The 19,475-nt window shown below is 42.8% G+C and overlaps 1 protein-coding gene, 1 non-coding gene and 1 pseudogene across 4 annotated transcripts in view; 2 read left to right on the top strand and 1 right to left on the bottom strand.

Annotated features, from left to right (window-relative positions):
- The window catches only part of APBB1IP (amyloid beta precursor protein binding family B member 1 interacting protein), a 79,135-nt gene that overhangs the window by 45,537 nt on the left and 14,123 nt on the right, over positions 1 to 19,475 (bottom strand). The window lies entirely within an intron of this gene.
- LOC138417367 (methylsterol monooxygenase 1 pseudogene) lies at positions 5,787 to 12,307 on the top strand (annotated as a pseudogene).
- TRNAC-ACA (transfer RNA cysteine (anticodon ACA)) lies at positions 6,407 to 6,479 on the top strand. The gene has a single exon. It is a non-coding gene; the product is annotated as a tRNA-Cys (tRNA).

Genomic DNA, 19,475 nt, shown 5'->3' on the forward strand with positions numbered 1-19,475 from the left:
GCTCACAAATGCTGGTGGAGATCGTGAAGTAGCCAGTGTATGGTACAACTGGAAAATAACAGACAATACTGCATTTTACCCAATCCTGCTGGTAGTTTTCTTTTTTCAAAACGCAATGAAAGCCCTCCTCAAGAGGAAGTGGTTCATGGAACAACATAGCCCGTGGTTAAAGGTTCTCGCAATGTGTGGGGGAGGAGGGAGGTAAAACTTCTGTGTAACATAAAACAGGAAGCAGAAACATCTCTAAAATTACACGCAGGATCAAATAACACTCAACAAAGAACTATAAGAAATGTCTTGGGTCGACTTAACTGGCTTTGCACAGTATACTTGAGATCAGTGAAAAAAATGTTTTTTATTGGAGTATAATTGCTTTAAAATGTTGTGTTTCTGCTGTACAACATCATGAATCAGCCATATGTATACATATACCCCTTCCTCTGGAGTCTCCCTCCCGACCCCCACCTCCCACCCCTCTAGGTCATCACAGAGCACCGAACTGAGCTCTCTGGTACACAGCAGCTTCCCACTAGCGAGCTATTCCACACACGGTAGGAGCAGGCAGTGGCAGCCCACTCCAGTACTGTTGCCTGGAAAATCCCATGGATGGAGGAGCCTGGTGGGCTGCAGTCCATGGGGTCGCTAAGTCGGATACAACTGAGCGACTTCACTTTCACTTTTCCCTTTCATGCACTGGAGAAGGAAATGGCAACCCACTCCAGTGTTCTTGCCTGGAGAATCCCAGGGACCGGGGAGCCTGGTGGGCTGCTGTCTCTGGGGTCGCACAGAGTCGGACACGACTGAAGAGACTTAGCAGCAGTAGTAGCAGCAATGTGTGTGTGTGTGTGTGTGTGTGTGTGTGTGTGAATGCTCCTCTCACTGTGTGTGTGTGTGTGTGTGTGTGTCTGTGTGTGTCAATGCTCCTCTCACAGTTTGTCCCACTTTTCCCTTCCCCTTCCCTGCACCCCCATTTCAGTTCTCTGTATCTGCAACTCCACTCTTGCCCTGCAAATAGGGTCACCTGTACCATTTTTCTAGATTCCATATCTGCCTTAACATACAGTATTTGTTTTCTTTCTGACTTTTTACTCTGTATGACAGACTCTAGGTTCACCCACCTCACCACAAATGATCCAATCCCATTCCTTTTTATGTTCGAATAATATTCCATTGTATATATATATCACATCTTCTTTATCCATTCATGGGTGGAAATCAGTGAAAACTTCAAGAACTAGGCCAACAAACAGTTATGAAGTTAACAGGACAATCACTATGGTCTTACGAACAATACAGACCAATACAACAATCAATCACAGAGGAAACTCATGGGGATGTCGCTGAGCGTGTGTATGTATGTCCATGCAAAAGGGACAGCTAAGGCAACAGGAGTCCTTGGTAGGCAGCACTGTGATGGCGAAAGTTTGATGGAAAAAACATTTGTAAATGGAAGAGTGATCATGAAAGGACATATTTTATTTAATAATTAAAAAAAACACCAAAGGGGGGATTTGAAAAAGTCTTCAAATTTGTTGACAATGTAGACACACACACACGTACATAACATGAAATGGATTACTGTATTTTTTAAAAGACATATTTTTAAAAATATTTGTATTTATTTATTTGGCTGCACTGGGTCTCAGTGATGGCATGCAAACTCTAAGCTGTGGCACATGGGATCCAGCTCCTGACCAGGGATTGAACCCAGGCCCCCTGCATCAGTGGTGTCTTAGTCACTGGACCAGCAGGGAAGCAACAAGAGTATGATTTTTAAATGGACTTCTTTCCAAGTTGTTTTAATTTTGAGTGAATGCAGGGTGGAGTGGGCAGGGTAATAATGTACTCTGCTAAGTCAAGCTCCAGGGAGGTGAAAAGTGAGATGGCAGAAAGAGACCCAAAAATATTCAACAGCATCATAAGTTAACCACATGTGACATGGGGGAAGGGCAGCTTATATGAATGCAAATTCTCACCTGCCTCTGTCCGGTTGACTTTTCTATATCTTTAGAAGATAAGAAGTAGACTAGTGTCCCTTATATATGCTTGGGCTGAAAAGAGATCTTGAGACTTTCTTAAGTTCCCTTTTTATTCTATTTCGAGCATTTACATAAAGTATGGGGAACTGCTTTCATATTTAGGATCTACTGTGGCATTAAACAAAAGTGACAACATAATTTAGGGCTTTTTGAACAGATAAAAATAGAAAAATATATTATTCACTCATTTGTAAATAAGAACAATGGGAACTAATTTTCATACACACAACGCCTACAGATAGTTACATGTATTCACTGTTTCCTACTTCTCCCTGTTTTCTCTCGAATTTACCCCGCTATGGCTGAATGTTTGTGTCCCACCTACCCCGTCCCTGCCACCAAATTCATTTGTTGCAACCCTAATATCCAATGTGACGGTATCTGTAGATAGAGCCTCTGGGAGGAGATTAGGTCATGAGAGTGGAGCCTTCATGTTGGGATTACTGCTTGTATAAGAAGAGAATTGAGGGACTTCCCCGGTAGTCCAGTGGCTAAGACTCTTCGCTCCCAATGCAAGGGGCCTGGGTTCAATCCCTGGTCAGGGAACTAGATCTTACATGCCACAGCTAAGACCTGGTGCAGCCAGATCAATAAAGAGACACAAGAGAGCTTGCTTCTCTCTCTCTCTCTCTGCCATGTGAAGACGCAGCAAGAAGACGGCCATTGCAAACCAGGAAGAAGACCCTCACCAGACACCGGATCTGCTCATGCCTTGGTCTCTGACTTTCCAGCTTCCAGAACTGTTGAGACATAAACGTCTGTTGCTTAAGCTGCCCAGTCTACGGTATTTTTGTTCTAGCATCTCAAACTGACGAAATGAAGGGCGTTAGTTGCTCAGTTGTGTCTGACTCTTTGCAACACCATGGACTGGGGCCTGCCAGGCTTCTCTGTCCACGGAATTCTCCAGGCAAGAATACAGGAGTGGGTAGCCACTCCCTCCTGCAGGGGATCTTCCCAGGGATCAAACCCCGGTCTCCCGCATTGCAGGCATGTTCTTTACCATGAACTTTGTTTCTACCATGTCACCAAACTGTGTCAAGATCACCAACAACCATCACATTTCTAAGTCCAACAGTTAATTCTCAGCCTCTTAAGCAGCATTTAACACCATTCACCGATCACCTTGTCTTGGAAATACTTTCTTCGCTTGGCTTCCATGAAAGCTTTCCTTCCTGCTTTTCCTCCTAACAGAGACCAGCTGAACTTAAAGTTAGTAAAACTTAAGTTTCAGGGATTCCAGGGACTTCCCTGGTGGTCCAGTGGTTTAGAATCCACCTTGCAATACAGGTGACTCAGATTCAATCCCTGGTCTGGGAACTAGGATCCCACACGCTGCAGAGCAGCCAAGCCCATGCACCACAGCGAGGCCTGTGTGCCACAGTGAAGATCCCACGTGCCGCAACTGAGACCTGACGCAGCCAAATAAATCAACTTCTTTTTAAGTTTCAGGGATCCTCACTTACAGGCTTTTTCAAAGACTGCGCTTCTCTTCTGGCACCCAAGCCACAGCATGGAACACTGCTTTCTTGCTGAGAGATCACCCTGGTAGTGGTCTCAGGGCTTGGAGTGGGGCTAGTGGGCTGCCAGCATCACTTCCACTTCACCTGGACTCCAGCAAGAGCTGGACCTAAGGTAAATCTCACAGACTGTGGATGCCATCCTCTATTCCAAGGAGAATATCTGAAGGAAACACTGTTCTGCTCTGTTACTTGCTTGGAGTCACCTTGACCCAGGCTCTATGGCCATCTGACCTTACCCGTGGGGCCAGCTTAGCAGTTGGGAGGGGGCAGGAGCTGTGGGGTCCCAGCTAAACTGGACCAGCTGCTTCTTGAGCCACTGGGAGCCATGGGTACCATGTAGTATCTAGCGAAAGCAAGTGACTCAGTTCCTCTGAGATCTCGCTCCTGGGAAAGAAGCACCCCCAGTGGAAGAAACCACAGAGGAAGTTACAGATGAGGCCTGACCATGGAGAGTTATGCGCCTGAAGCAAAACTTTTTCTAAATTACCAGTAACACAATTAATGCTGAGTAACCTAGCTGGAGGAAAGACTAAATTAGCTATTTCCACTATAGAAGATTGTATTTCAAATCCATCCTCATATGGAGAGCTAATCAGAGAAGATGCAGTCTAAAATGCAGGAAGACATATGTCAGGCAGTTAGTAATAATAAAATTAAAAACGTGCTTTGGGGATATTACGATATTTGTGGCATGTATGTTCTTTTAATGGAGAAGGAAATGGCAACCCACTCCAGTATTCTTGCCTGGAGAATCCCATGGACAAAGGAGCCTGGTGGGCCTTTGGGGTCGCAAAGAGTCGGACATGACTGAGCAACTAACACACCCACGTTCTTTTAAAATTGAAATGCAGTTGACTTACTGCGATATTTCAGGTGTACAACACAGTGATTCAGCTTATACATATATATGTATAGTATATACACGTATTACATATAATGCACATGTATATGTATTATTTTTCAGGTTATTTTCCATTATAGGTTAAGGTATTTAATATTGTTCCCTGTGCTATACGGTAGGTCCTTGCTGTTTATCTGTTTTATATATAGTAGTGTGTGTCTGTTAATCCCAAATTTCTGATTCATCCTCCCCTTCCCCTTTCCCCTTTGGTAACCATGGTTTCTTTATTTTTTCTAATTTTGATATATTTAATTTAAAAATTTTTTAATTGGAGTATAAGTGCTTTAAAATGAAATGAATCAGCCATATGTGTATATATATATATCCCCTCCTACTCCACCCCAGCCCCATCCCACCCCTCTAGGTCACCACAGAGCTGAGCTTCCTGCACCTTATAGCAGGCTCCAACTAGCTATCTATTTTACCCATCATGATCAGTCACTCAGTCGTGTCTGACTCTGCAACCCCATGAACTCTAACCCACCAGGCGTCTCTGTCCATGGAATTCTCCAGGCAAGAATACTGAAGTGGGTTGCCATTTCCTCCTTCAGATGATCTTCCCGACCCAGGGACTGAACCCGAGTCTCCTGCATCTCCTGCTTGGCAGGATTCTTTACTGCCAAGCCACCTGGGAAGCCCCTATTTTACACGTTCAGTTCAGTTCAGTCGCTCAGTCGTGTCCGACTCTTTGCGACCCCATGAATCGCAGCATGCCAGGCCTCCCTGTCCATCACCAACTCCCAGAGTTCACTCAGACTCACATCCATCGAGTCAGTGATGCCATCCAGCCATCTCATCCTCTGTTGTCCCCTTCTCCTCCTGCCCCCAATCCCTCCCAGTATCACAGTCTTTTCCAACGAGTCAACTCTTCGCATGAGGTGGCAAAGTACTGGAGTTTCAGCTTTAGCATCATTCCTTCCAAAGAAATCCCAGGGCTGATCTCCTTCAGAATGGACTGGTTGGATCTCCTTGCAGTCCAAGGGACTCTCAAGAGTCTTCTCCAACACCACACTTCAAAGGCATCAATTCCTCAGTGCTCAGCCTTCTTCACAGTCCAACTCTCACATCCATAAATGACTACTGGAAAAACCATAGCCTTGACTAGACAGAACTTAGCGGCAGTGTATAAATGTCAATCTTAATCTCCCAATTCCTCCCACCCTCCCCTTTCTGCCCTGTGACCACATGTCCGTTCCCTACATCTGTGTCTGTATTCCTGCCCTGCAAATAGGTTCATCTGTACCATTTTTCTAGATTCCACCATAGGTTTGTTTCCTATGCCTGTGAGTCGATTTCTGTTTTGTAAGTTCATTTGTATCATTTTTTTTTAGATTTGTGGTTAACTACCTTAAGAAATTAGCCATTTGTTATGATTCCTTTCTCACTCTAAATATTTACTTTCTATTTTAAATTTTATTCATCATTTTGTACTCTTTTTTTTTTTTTAAAGGGAATGTCCTCAAAATGTGTAAGATTCAGGAACCTCACTGGTTCTCCTTTCAGCCTCTCCCATAGCCCCTCCTCATTTCCCAGATCTCCTGGTCTTCCCTCCGGCCTCTGTCTACACTCACTCCGCGCTGATCTCACGCCGTCTTGTGGCTTTAAACACTGCATACAAGCTGCCGAATCCCAGTGTGCATCTCCAGCCCAAACTCCTCTCTTATTTTGCACATTCAACTACTACTTAGTCCCGCCCAGTCCCTCGAGTCTCTGATTTTATCTCCCTTTCTTCTGCTCCCAGGAGCCCCCAGCTGCTCTGAGGACTCTGGCGGGCATCTGCACATGTTTTGCTCTTTATCTGAATGCTTGTTTCCTGCTGACCTAAATGGCTTGCTCCCCACAGCCTTTAGGTGGTTGCTTAAAGGTTCCCTCAGTGCTCCCTAACCTCTTTCAAAATCAGCTCTTTACCACAAGCCCACTTCTCCCTGTTCATGTTCTCTTTGGCTTCCCTGGTGGCTGAGACGGTAAAAGCGTCTGCCTACAATGCGGGAGTCCCGGGTTCGATCCCTGGGTGGGGAAGATCCCTGGAGAAGGAAATGGCACCCCACTCCAGTATTCTTGCCTGGAAAATCCCATGGATGGAGGAGCCTGACAGGCTACAGTCCATGGGGTCGCAAAGAGTCAGACACGACTGAGCAACTTCACTTCACTTCACTTCCACTTATCAACTAGAATGTAAGCTCCGTGAGGGCAGGGATTTGACTGTTTTTGTTTCTTGGGTTCCCAGGAAGCTGAGCAATGCAGAAACACGATAGACAATGAGTGAGTACTTGTCACATGAATGAATAAATAAAAAGTGTAAAATGCAATACACTCATTTAAGTTTCATGAGGGCAAGGATTACTTCTGCGTTCCTAGCGCCAAACACAGTGCCTGTCTTGGTCACAGAAGACCTGCAAAAGTCTTCCCTGAATGGCTGGATGGCCTCAAGGGGAAGCAGTGGAGGAGAAACGATGAGGGGGGAGACAGATAAGAAAAGGGAACTGGGGACTTACCTGATGGTCCACTTGTTAAGACTCTGTGCTTCCACTGCAAGGAGTGAGGTTCAATCCCTAGTCAAGGAACTAACCTCCCGAATGCCACACAGTGTGGCCAAAAATATTTTTAAAAAAGAAAAGAGAAGGGAAACGTTTCTACAGCCACCATAGTGGGTGGTAAGAATGAACAGGAGGGAATTCCCTGGGGGTCCAAGTGGTTAGGACTCTGAACTTTCATCGCCAATGGACCAGGTCTGGGGAACTAAGATCTCATAAGCCTTGAGGTACAGTCAAGAAAAGAGAGAAAAAAAGAGAAGGAAAGGAAAGAAAAAAGATGATGCAATGCTAAGTCAAGCTCCAGGTAGGTGAGAGGTGAGATGCATGAATAAGACCCCAAAACGTTCAACAGAACTTGGAAATAGTAAGTGACAAAAGAGTATTTTTTAATGCTTTCAAAGGTAATACCTTTAAATGGAAAAATCTGGTGGGCACACTTTTAACCAAATAATCAAAGACTTAGGATCATCACTGATGGGACAGCCTGACATCACTGCCCTTGTGGTAAGGCTCCCCGAACGCAGCATCACCTCTACACTAACGCACCAGAGTGTTTTGCTGGAGTCTAGTCTGGAGGGGTCAATCCAACAAATCTCCACTGAGGGACTTTCTGCAAAACAAACAAAATGACTTGTCTAGACTCTTTGGAGTTGGGGGGGCAGGGGGAAAGACGTTATTGGGATAATCTGGAAAATGTGAATATGAACTGTGTATCAAAAATGATTAAATCAATTAAATTTCTTGGGTATGATAACTGTGGTTTGTGTTTGAGAAGGTCTTTGCTCTTAAGAGATAAATGGTGAAAAACATAAAGCACACACTGTAAAATGTAAACAATGAGTGAATCTGGGCGATGGGAATACGGCTGTCTGTTGCACTATTCTTACTTTTTTGTTGTTGTTGAAGTATTGAAACTTTTCAACAGAAAAAGTTGAGGAGGAGGGAAAGAACCAAACTCTTTCAAGTCCGGTGGATCTGAATTTTAAAAAGCAAAGCAGGGACTTCCCTGGTGGGACAGAGAAGAATCCGCCTGCCAAGGCAGGGGACACAGGTTCGATCCCTGGTCTGGGAAGGTTCCACATGCCTCGGAGCAACTAAAGCCCACGTGCCACAACTACTGAGCCCAATTACTCCGACTATTAAAGCCCGTGTGCCCAGAGCCTGTGCTGCACAAGAGAAACCGCTGCAATGAGAAGCCCACGCACTGCAATGAAGAGCAGCCCCAGCTCACTGCAGCAACAGAAAGCCTGTGCGCAGCCACAAAGACCCAGAGCAATGAAAAGATAAACTAAATAAATAAATAGAATGGTACTCCTTAAAAAAAAAAAGCCAAGACGAAAAAAGAGAGAGAAAGAGGAACAAGGAGAGAATGAAATGTGAGATGCTGGCAAAGACAATACAAAAGAAAAAAAAATCTATCCTGAGCAGAGCTGATTTGTTATCTCATCGAATTATCATAAAACCCTGTGGGGATGGATAACTCTACTTGCTCCCATCGTCACAGATGAAGAGCTTGTGCTTAGGAGTTTGAGTGACAGGCCCGAGATCACACAGGACAGGACTCAAACTCAAGTCCTGTCTCTTCCATTGGGCTGCTTGCTCCTGCCTTATGCAGAAAATAAGCCACACAGTCAGAAAGTCACAGCATGGGAGATGTAGTGAAAGAAAAACGTAGGTGCAAAGTACACTTGGACACTCGCAGCGCATCTGCCTAGAGGTGACACATGGTCACAGGCACCAAGGAAATGTAAGAGGAGAAAAAGGCACACGTGGCATAGGAAGCCAAACTGAAGCAGGATTTCACGCAGCAACATCTCAGCTCAAAGGGAGGCTCTTTCACATCAGAGAGTCTAAAGACTCCAGAATGGGGTTTTGTCTTCATAGACATGACTGTGGGCGCTGTCATAGCATCTCCCTGCTCCGCTGTGCTAAGCTAGGGTCCCTATCTGGCCATGGTCCTGACTTCCACCCCTTAGGATAGGTAGAAAGGGAGGGGCCGCCTGGGACTTAACGCTGTGCGCAACAGGTGGAAACAGAAATTATCTGGTAATCACAAGATTTTGATGCATGATTTTAAAACAGTAATATTCCCTTCTTCCAACTCCTAGTTGAAAGTGGAAAAGGATGAAGGGAAAGAGCTCAAAACACTTTGGCTTCAATTTCTCAGTTTTGCTTTGGCGGTGAAGACCAGCGTGTTCTAGTTCAAGGAGGATTTCCCTGAGCGATTGCTGAAATTCTTAAATATCCAAGCATGAGAATATTAGTGTCAGATGGCTTTTTAATTTGCAGGAGAGCAGAGGGGATATTTCCTAAGGATTCCTAAGAATGAAGAGTCGTGACCTAGGCCATCACTGGAGTAAAAGGAACCAGACATGTCCCCTGAGATGCATGGAATAGTCCCCAGCAGAACACATGTTCCAGGCTTTGCTTAGAAAGCAGGAAACAGCTCCTCGGGGCTGAATCTGCCACAACACTCTGAGACTGGTTGGCCAGCTTTGTGAGTTGTTTCTTACAGCAAAATAGACACACAGATTACTGTACACTGTAAAAAAAAATCACTGAAACCAAAAGAAAAACTAAAGGCAACTTATTTCTTCAACTCAAAAACATATGTTGACATTCAAATACTTCTGAAGCCATGATTCCTACAGTCGAGTATGAAATCTGGCTACCACCAGTAGTAATCAGCTATGACATAGTATTCCTTAACCACACACGTGTCAACTGAGTGGAACAGAAAAGGTGTCTTTTTATCTTATCGTCATTTTATTTGTTATCTCCATTGGTAGTAGAAGACACACTTCATTTAGAAAGTTATCAAGGATTCCCGTGGTGGTCCAGTGCTTAAGAATCCACACTTCCATTTTGAGTTTATTTTTGTGTATGGTGTTAGGAAGTGTTCTAGTTTCATTCTTTTACATGTAGCTGTCCAGTTTTCCCAGCATGACTTATTGAAGAGGCTGTTTTTTTCTCCGCTGTATATTCTTGTCTCCTTTGTCAAAGATAAGGTGCCTGTATGTGTGTGGGTGTATGTCTGGGCTTTCTATCTTGCTCCACTGGTCTTTATTTCTGTTTTTGTGCCAGTATCATTCTGTCTTGATACTGTAGCAATTTGAGTCTGTTCCAGTGAGATGGATGAAGCTAGAACCTGTTATACAGAGTGAAGTTAAGTCAGAAAGATGTTGGAAAACCAACATCGTATATTAATGCATGTATATGGACTCTAGAAAAACAGTATTAATGAACCTATTTGCAGGGAAGGGATGCAGATGCAGAGAACAGACTTGTGGACACAGTGGGGGAAGGAAAAAGTGCGACAAAGAAAGCAGCATCGACAGGTACCCCACCATGTGTGAAGTCGACAGCTGGTGAGAAGCTGCTATACAACACACGGAGCTCAGCTTGGTGCTCTGTGTTGGCCCAGGAGGGTGGGATGCCAGAGGGAAGGAAAGCTGATTTGCACTGTCATAGGGCAGAAACCAACACAACATTGTAAAGCAATTTTCTTCCAAATAAAAAATAAATTAAAAAAAAAAAATTGAGTGGCAGCGCCTAGCACAGCTCTGGAGGTGGCGGCTGCAGACTGGGTGGCGCACAAGAATAATAAGGCTATCTGCAAAGATTTGAAAAATGGCAACAAATGAAAGTATCAGTGTCTTCAGTTCAGCATCCTTGGCTGTGGAATATGTAGATTCACTTTTGCCTGAGAATCCTCTGCAGGAACCATTTTAAAATGCTTGGAACTATATGTTGAATAATTATACAAAGTTCCAGATTGCAACGTGGGGATCTCTCATAGTTCAAGAGGTCCTTTATTTCTTGTTCTGTTTACCTGGATCTTTGTTTCAATTTATACCTTACATGAAAAAGTACAAAATTCAAAAGGATAAACCAGAAACATGGGAAAACCAATGGAAACATTTTAAAGTGCTTCTCTTTAATCACTTTTGTATCCAGCTTCCGTTGACGTGTGGAACTTATTATTTTACAGAGTATTTCAGTATTCCCTATGATTGGGGAACAATGCCAAGATGGTACATGCTTTTGGCAAGATGTTTTGGCTGTGCAGTGATCGAGGATACTTGGCACTACTTCTTGCATAGGCTTTTACATAACAAAAGAATATATAAACATATTCATAAAATTCATCATGAGATTCAGGCTCCATTTAGAATGGAAGCTGAATATGCACATCCTCTGGAAACCATAATTCTTAGAACTGGATTTTTCATTGGAATCATACATTTATGTGATCATGTTATTCTTCTTTGGGCCTGGGTGACTGTTCATTTGATAGAGACTGTTGATGTCCATAGTGGTTATGACATTCCTCTCAACCCTTTAAATCTCAGTCCTTTCTATGCTGGTTCTCGGCATCACAATTTGCACCACATGAACGTCATTGGAAACTATGCTTCAACATTTACACGGTGGGACAGAATTTTTGGAACAGACTCTCAATTTAATGCCTACAATGAGAAGATGAAGAAAGTAAAAGACTGAATAAGCATCTCATATAAACCTTCCGGAAAATATGCATTTCTTGAATTGAAGCTAGTAGCTAACATTGCTTCTGGGGAGCAGAAATAAACAGATGACTTGGCCACTAAGTGATTAAAAAGAATATCAACAACTTTTAATTAATTTCCTAGTGGGAGCTTTCATATATTTAAATACAGTTTTCCTGAGGAAGTTTTAAGGGCCTTTTTGCTAATCTTACAAAAAGGATTTAAGTAATGGAAGGAGTATTAATTGAAGTCTTTCCCCCAACATTGTGCCATAGGCCTGAAGCCAAAATTGGTCTTTAAACCTTTTAAATATATAGTGGCCATTTCAGGAACTCTTGCTAGTGGTGTTGGCCTCCTATTGAACTTTAAATACCTTTTTGGAATTTGTATTAAAAACCAAACGCCATGGATTGAACCATACCAGTCTGTACAGTATGAGTGAGTGCCGAATCCAGAACAGCCAGTGCCAGGAATTTCTTCTTATTTGGAGCTGACCAGTTTGAAGTGACTCTTTGGGAAGTCCTTTTTGATTACAATGTACCACTGTTATCTATAAATTAAGGCATTTATGAATTGATGTAAGACTATTTCAGTCTAGAGGTTTTCAGGTTACTTGAACTTTTTTTAAAAAGAGCTTTATTTCTGCTATTTACCCTTTCATTTTTGCATATCAAGTTTTCTTTGTACTTAAAGCAGTGTCCTGAAACTATGTACTGGCTTGCTGTATTTGCACTTGGAGCTATTGAAGTAAATGAGATTTTGTTTGATTATTCTGTTTCCAATTAAAAAAAAAAAAAAGAATCCACACTTCCATTGCACTGGGTTCAATCTCTGGTTGGGAAACTAAGATCCTGCATGCCGCACAACCAAAAAATAAATAAATAAAAATACAATTAAAAATAAATAAAAAGCTTTAAAAAAATTCACAGTGATGCAGCACTGAAATGTAAAATTAAGGTCTGGTGAAGACTGACATTCATAGACCAGGACATGCAATTCATGGCAGCAGAAATTACTAGAGAGCTCAGGCTGTAATTTTCAAACTCAAAAGAGATGGATTTCACAGATTTATGTATCATGAAGAATTATCATTTAGGTACCAAAGGCCTACCTATTAAACACTTGTAATTGGAAATCAAAAGTTGTTTCACTTCCAAAAATATTTAAGACAATAAAGAAAAATAAATCTTTGTATTTAAGCAAATAAGAAATATTTTTTAAATTCATGACTTTTTTCAGTTAGGTCGCTCAATTCTGTCTGACCCTTTGAGACCCCATGGAATGCAGCACACCAGGCCTCCCTGTCCATCACCAACACCCGGAGTTTACTCAAACTCATGTCCGTTGAGTCGGTGATGCCATCCAACCATCTCATCCTCTGTCGTCCCCTTTTCCTCCTGCCTTCAATCTTTCCCAGCATCAGGGTCTTTTCACATGAGTCAGTTCTTCACATCACGTGGCCAAAGTATTGGAGTTTCAGCTTCAGCATCAGTCCTTCCAATGAATATTCAGGACTGATTTCCTTTAGGATGGACTAACTCTTGGATGAGCCTAAAAATTACACTGTGAACTCTAAAGGTTGAAAGGAACAGGCTTGGCTAAATGTCTGGCATGCTCAGCCTTAGAATCTTAAGATTCTCAATGTGAAGAGGTAAAGGCTCACATTTTATTTGTAATACCAAGAAGAAACAATATGAAATTCTACAAGCAACTGTAGGCTGTTATGTCCTAAAATGTCCCTGAACATTCGATGCAGTGTCTTCCACCTCCAGAAAGAAACTGTTAAGGAACTGATCAATGAAATAGGATAACGATGCTGAATGTTCTCAAGATGAGAAGTGAACAATGACCTTTGGCTTTAACCACATAAAGTCACTAGTTATCTCTGGAGAAGCGTTGAGGGCGGAAACCAAAAGGAGCCCCTTCAGAAGGGAGTGGGGAAGAGCGATAAGACAAGACAACCTATCTGAGAAGGTGAGTCCATTCGGTCAGTAGCAATTATAACATGCATTCCTGTCTGTCACTCACAGTTCTTCCAATGTCATGGCTCCAAACATCTTTCTTTTAAACTGAAATTTTATTTTTATCTACTTGTTTTTTTCTTTCGGCTGCACCACATAGCATGTGAGATCTTAGTTCCCCAACCAGGGCTCAAACCCACGGCCCCTGCAATGGAAGTATGAAGTCTTAACCACCGGACCCCCAAGGAAGTCCCCCACAGATGTGCTGTGCCATCATTTAACCACTTCTCTATTGCTGGAAATGGATTATTTGTCCTTCTTTTCAAGAAATAGTGTTACAAGCCAGATGTTTTCCTTTGCTGAAAAATTATATGCAGCAAGGCTTAAGGATAAAACTGAAAATATCAATTAATTCTTGTTGCCTTTCTGTGGGGTGAGAAAATCTCTGGTTTTGGGTCTTGGTCAGTATTTTGCACCTGGCACCAAAACCCCCAAAGGACTGGGGCTGTTGGTTAAAAATAACAGTCAAGGGTGGTAAACTCTGCATTAATGAGCTCAAGCAGCCTGTGTCCCCACCATGGCCTGGCCTTCTCTCTATTTTCAAGTATTTATGGCCATTCCTGTGAGCGCGTGTGTCCAAAACATGATATACAAGTGCCATGGAAAAGATATTAGAAAAATCTGAGGTGCATTTAAGAGTTTTCAGCGGCAACCCAGTTCTAATTATTCTTCTATAAATTTTACTAAAACTTTTTAGTAAATTCTAATGTATTTTACTAAAATTTTAGTAAACGAGTAAATTTTTAGTAAATTTTAAAATTAGTAAATTTTCTTTTTCCTCAAAGATGCACTGACAATGTTTTCTACTCTATTTTGAAGTTAGAACTGAATTTAGAACTATTTTAAGATAGGAACTGAATTCTTACTCCCACACATTCACAATGATTCATCCCTTAAAAAAAAAGCAAAAAACATCTATTAACAATATTTTTCTCTCAAATCATCTTCCATAAGTAGTTGGGGTGCGGGGGGTGTGTGTGGGGGGGCACTGCTATTTTGCTCACATTTGCCTTGAGACACATGGGCCCACCCACGGCTGAGGCTAGGGGACCACTGAGCCAGCTGGGGCAGACAAGACCTTCCCCAGGGACAGAGCAGAGTCTAGAACTCAGAGACAAAACCCAGCACTGTCACTTATTGGCTAGGTAACCTTGGGCAAGTTACTTAAACTTCTCAGCACTTTAGTTTTCTCATTTTCGAAAGGTGTGATAACTAGCTGCCTTGTGGGGTCCAGGTGAGAGTCTATAAATGAACGCATGTACAGTCTGTACAACAGGCCTGGCTGAGCTCTGCACACTCAGTACCATAAGCAACTGGAACTGAAGCCTTCTTTCGCCTCTGAAAGGCCTGGAAGGCTGAAGACATTCCGATAATAATCCTTTAGAAGCTGGCATTATTTTTCCTATTTTACAAAGTTTAAGCAACTTATCCTAGATCAGAAAATTAGTTAGCTGCAATAGTATGAAATCACTGATTACTTAAAGTAAGTGCCACTTTGAATCACTGCCTTAGATCCTTATTTAGCATCTTATTAGCAGCTTAGGGTTTGAAGAGAAAGATTTTAGGTGAATGCAGTAGCTTTGGTGCTTGAGACTCAGCTTAAATGTCACCTCCTCAAAGAAAAGCAGTCCCCCTCAAGATCTCCACCAAAGCATATTGGATACTCCAATGCTCAAGGATACGGGCTGATTGGATATTCTGATCATGGTCATGGAGAGAAGGGTGACGGTAGGCAGTGCATGCCACACTGTTCCAGCCAACAGTTTCCTGACCAGGAGCCTAATGCTCAGCCCATCCTTTCCCCACCAGGAAAACCAACTGGCTCCACAGGCATTCTTGGTTGTAACTGGCAGGGGTGGGAAAGTCATGAATGGAAAGAAAAGGGAGAGTGTTTTAAAATATATACATATCTTTTTTTTTTTTTTACAACAGCCTCTTTAAAGATTCTTTTTTTTAGTTAGAATATTGTTCATTTACAATGTTGTGTGAGTCTTATGTGTACAGCAAACTGGTTCAGTTATACATATATAAATAATTTTTCAGATTCTTTCCCATATAGGTTACTACAGAGTATTGAGTATAGTTCCCTGTACTATACAGTAGGACCTAAATAGACATTTCTCCAAAGAAGACCCAAAGATGGCCAACAGGCACGTGAAAAGATGCTCAATATCGCTATTAGACAAAAAGTGAAAGAGAAACCGTTAGTCGCTCAGTCATGTCCAATGCTTTGCAGTCCCATAGACTGTAGCCTGTCAAGTTCCTCTGTCCATGGAATTCTCCAGGCAAGAATACTGAAGTGGGTAGCCATTCCTTTCTCCAGAGGATCTTCCCAACCCAGGAATCAAGCCCAGGTCTCCTGCATTGCAAGCAGATTCTTTACCATCTGAGTCACCAGGGAAACGAAAATCAACACTACAAATCCAAACAGTCAGGATGGCCATCATTAAAAAGTCCACAAATAATAGATACTATAGAGGGTATGGAGAAAAAGGAACCCTCCTTCACTGTTGGTGGGAATATAAACTGGTGCAGCCTCTATGGTTATCAGTATGTGCATGCGTGCTAAGTCGCTTCAGTAGCGTCTGCCTCTACGCAGCACTATGGACTGTAGCCCACCAGGCTTTGGGGATTCTCCAGGCAAGAATACTGGAGAGGACTGCCATGTCCCCTCCAGGGGATCGTCCCAACCCAGGGATTGAACACATGTCCTTTGCCTCTCCTGCACTGGCAGCTGGGTTCTTTACCACTAGCACCACCTGGGAAGCCCACAGATATCAGTATGGAGGCTCCTTAAAAAAAATAAACCTAGAGTTACTGTATAATCCTGCAATCCCACTCCCGGGCATATATCCAGAGAGAATTCTAATTTAAAAATACACATGCACACCCCAACATTAATAGCTGCACTATTTACAACAGCCAAGATACGGAAGCAACCTAAATGTCTATGATGTGGTATGTATGTATGTATTTATGTAAGTATCTATATACACACATATACATGATGGAATATTACTCAGCCAAAAAAGAATGAAATAATGCCATCTGCAGCATTGCAACCCACTCCAGTGTTCTTGCCTGGAGGATCCCAGGGATGGGGGAGCCTGGGGGGCTGTCGTCTCTGGAGTTGCATAGAATCGGACACGACTGAAGCGACTTAGCAGCAGCAGCAGAGCTGATCATATTAAGTGAATTAAGTCAGACGAAGACAAATATCATATAATAGCACTTATTTGTGGAATCAAAAAAAAGAACACAAATGGACTTACTTAAAAAACAGAAACAGACTTATAGACATAGAAAATAAACTTTTGGTTAGCAAAGCGGATAGCAGGGCAGGGACTAGGAGAGATATAAATTGGAAGTTTGGGATTAACATATACACACCACGATATACAAAACAGGCAAAAAACAAAAAGTAAACAGACTATCTTTTGTTCCCCTAAAGGAAACCAAGAACACAGGTCTGCTTTATGGGGCCATTAAGTAGTTGCTGTTATAATAATCATATTTCTTACTCTCTTAGGTCGGGATGACCTAGAGAAATGGGTGATACAAAGACAAATATACCCGGAGACCACCTGTTTATTTTCACATGAACTCATTTAACTACACAGCGATAGGTCATAGCTTTAGACCATGATGCTTTACTTCTTAATTCATTCATTATCTCAAGAAGCAATAATGGGATGCAAGCTCTCTGCCAGACTTGATGGTAATGCTAGAATCCATACCTTGACTATTTGGTGAATGGATGAATAAAGTTCAAAGTCTAAACAGGATGGCAGAGGTGAAAATAATTTAACACCATGTAACAATAATTTAAGGGCTCCCCTTCAGGAGTAAAGAATTCACCTGCAATGGAAGAGCCACAGGCGATGCAGGTTCGATCTCTGGGTAGGGAAGATCCCCTGAAGTATGAGATGGCAACCCACTCCAGTAGTCTTGCCTAGAGAATCCCGTGGACAGAGGAGCCTGGAGGGCTGCAGTCCACAGAGCTGCAGTCAAACGCAACTGAGTGACGGAGCACACACAAAGAGTAATATGAAAGATACAAAATAATAAGGGATCAGAGAAGAGAGATCACTCACTCTCTAGGGGTGAGAAGTTGTTCTCTGCAGCCTGAGACGATGGTGGGATGCACAGCAGCTAAGAGCATGGGCCAGCACTTGGGATTTTGGAGGACTTGGGGTTCAGCCCTGCCCTCATTGTGGTAAGACCTGGGGTTCAGCCCTACCCTCATTGTGGTAAAATGTTGAGAAACTTGGCCTGTTATTAACAGTGTTGGTTTCTCAATCTATTAAACAAGGATATTTCACTGAATTTTTGTAAAGATTAAATAAGATAACACCAAATGTCTCATACATGTGAGATGCTCAGGAAGTGCTAAGAGTGATCGCGTCACCATTGCCCTTGTTGAGTCAGTACATATATCCTATGAGAAGAATGCCAGACTCTGGAAGCACATGGTGGGTTGACAGAGTTGGGAAATCTAGTGAGGTCCAAGCTAATCTTTTTGGATTTGAATCTGCACTTTCTTTGCAGCCTGCCTGCTGCCCTCTTAGTCTCTCCGTCGTGCCTGACTCTTTGCGACCCTGCGGACTGTAGCCATCCCCTCTGTCCATGGGATTTTTCAGGCAAGAATACTGGAGTCCGTTGCCATTTCCTCCTCCAGGGGATCTTCCTGAATTAGGGATCAAACCCAAGTCTCCTTCACTGCAGGTGGATTCCTTACTGCTGAGCCATCAGGGAAGCCCCTTTTTTTGCAATAGTGGTTCTCACAGTGTGAGTCTCAGACCAATAGCCACAGCATCACCCAGATACTTGGAAATGCAAATTCTTCAGCCCCACTCCAAAATTATTGAATCAGAATCTCTGGGGGTGAGGACTAACAATCTGTATTTTAAAAGGCCTCCCACGTGATTTGTTTGCATGCTAAAGTTTGAGAACCACTGGTTTACCAATAGATGGAAAAATTTTTTAAAAAGTGTGGGAAGTGGGAGGGAGGTTCAAGAGGGAGGGGACACGTATATACCAATGGCTGATTCATGTTGATGTATGGCAGAAACCAACACAATATTGTAATTATCTACAATTAAAAACAAATAAAAAATGTTATAGGCAAGTACAGGGTGTATGAAGATTATGAGAATCAAAAGTTTTAGCCAAGACAAAAATGGCTTGAGCTTTACATTAAATGCAAGGAAAGAAGGCACTCGCCATATGTCATGCCCTGTATTATTTCTGTGTTGAAAATGCATAAAAAACTATCTATTTACTGTTTAAAGGTACAGAATGAGGGAATTCCCTGGTGCTCAAGTGGTTTAGACTGCGCTATCACTGCCCAAGGGCCCAGGTGCAATCCCTGGTTGGGGAACTAAGTTCTCACAGGCTTTGTGGCATGGCTAAAAAAAAGATTAAAAAAAAAAAACCAGTATGGAACGAAAAAGAACCAGGTTATATATTGGATCTAACCTGGTTAGATACTGGAAAATCCAGCTTATTTCTATCACTAATGTTCCTTTCCTGGGCAACATGTAACCCCTTGAGGAAAATGTTCTCTCAATTGCTATGGGACTTGGAAGTACTTCCTTTCCTTATTCATACGGAAGAAGCAGATTCACAGTGTTAAGATGGTAATGACGATGATGGTTTTAAATAAGGCATCCCGTTCTTTGATGTGGGGTCTGTGTCCTCTCCCCTTGACTCTGAGCAGTCTCTGACTGCTATGACGGATGCAGTATTAAGGAAGTGACGCTCTGTGTGCAGGGCAGGCCAGGAGAGGCCATCCACAAGGTTGCTTAGAACTCCCTCCATACACTCCCTGTGCAAGCCCAGCTGTCACCCCGTGAGAAGCCAGAGCCACCTGGAGGGGCTACAGGAGACACTCTGGTTACCAGTCCCGGCCCAGCTCAGGGGCCAGGCTGGTGAGTGGAAAATCCTCCAAGT

This window comes from Ovis canadensis, chromosome 13, assembly GCF_042477335.2.
Source record: "Ovis canadensis isolate MfBH-ARS-UI-01 breed Bighorn chromosome 13, ARS-UI_OviCan_v2, whole genome shotgun sequence".
Lineage (NCBI taxonomy): Eukaryota > Metazoa > Chordata > Mammalia > Artiodactyla > Bovidae > Ovis > Ovis canadensis.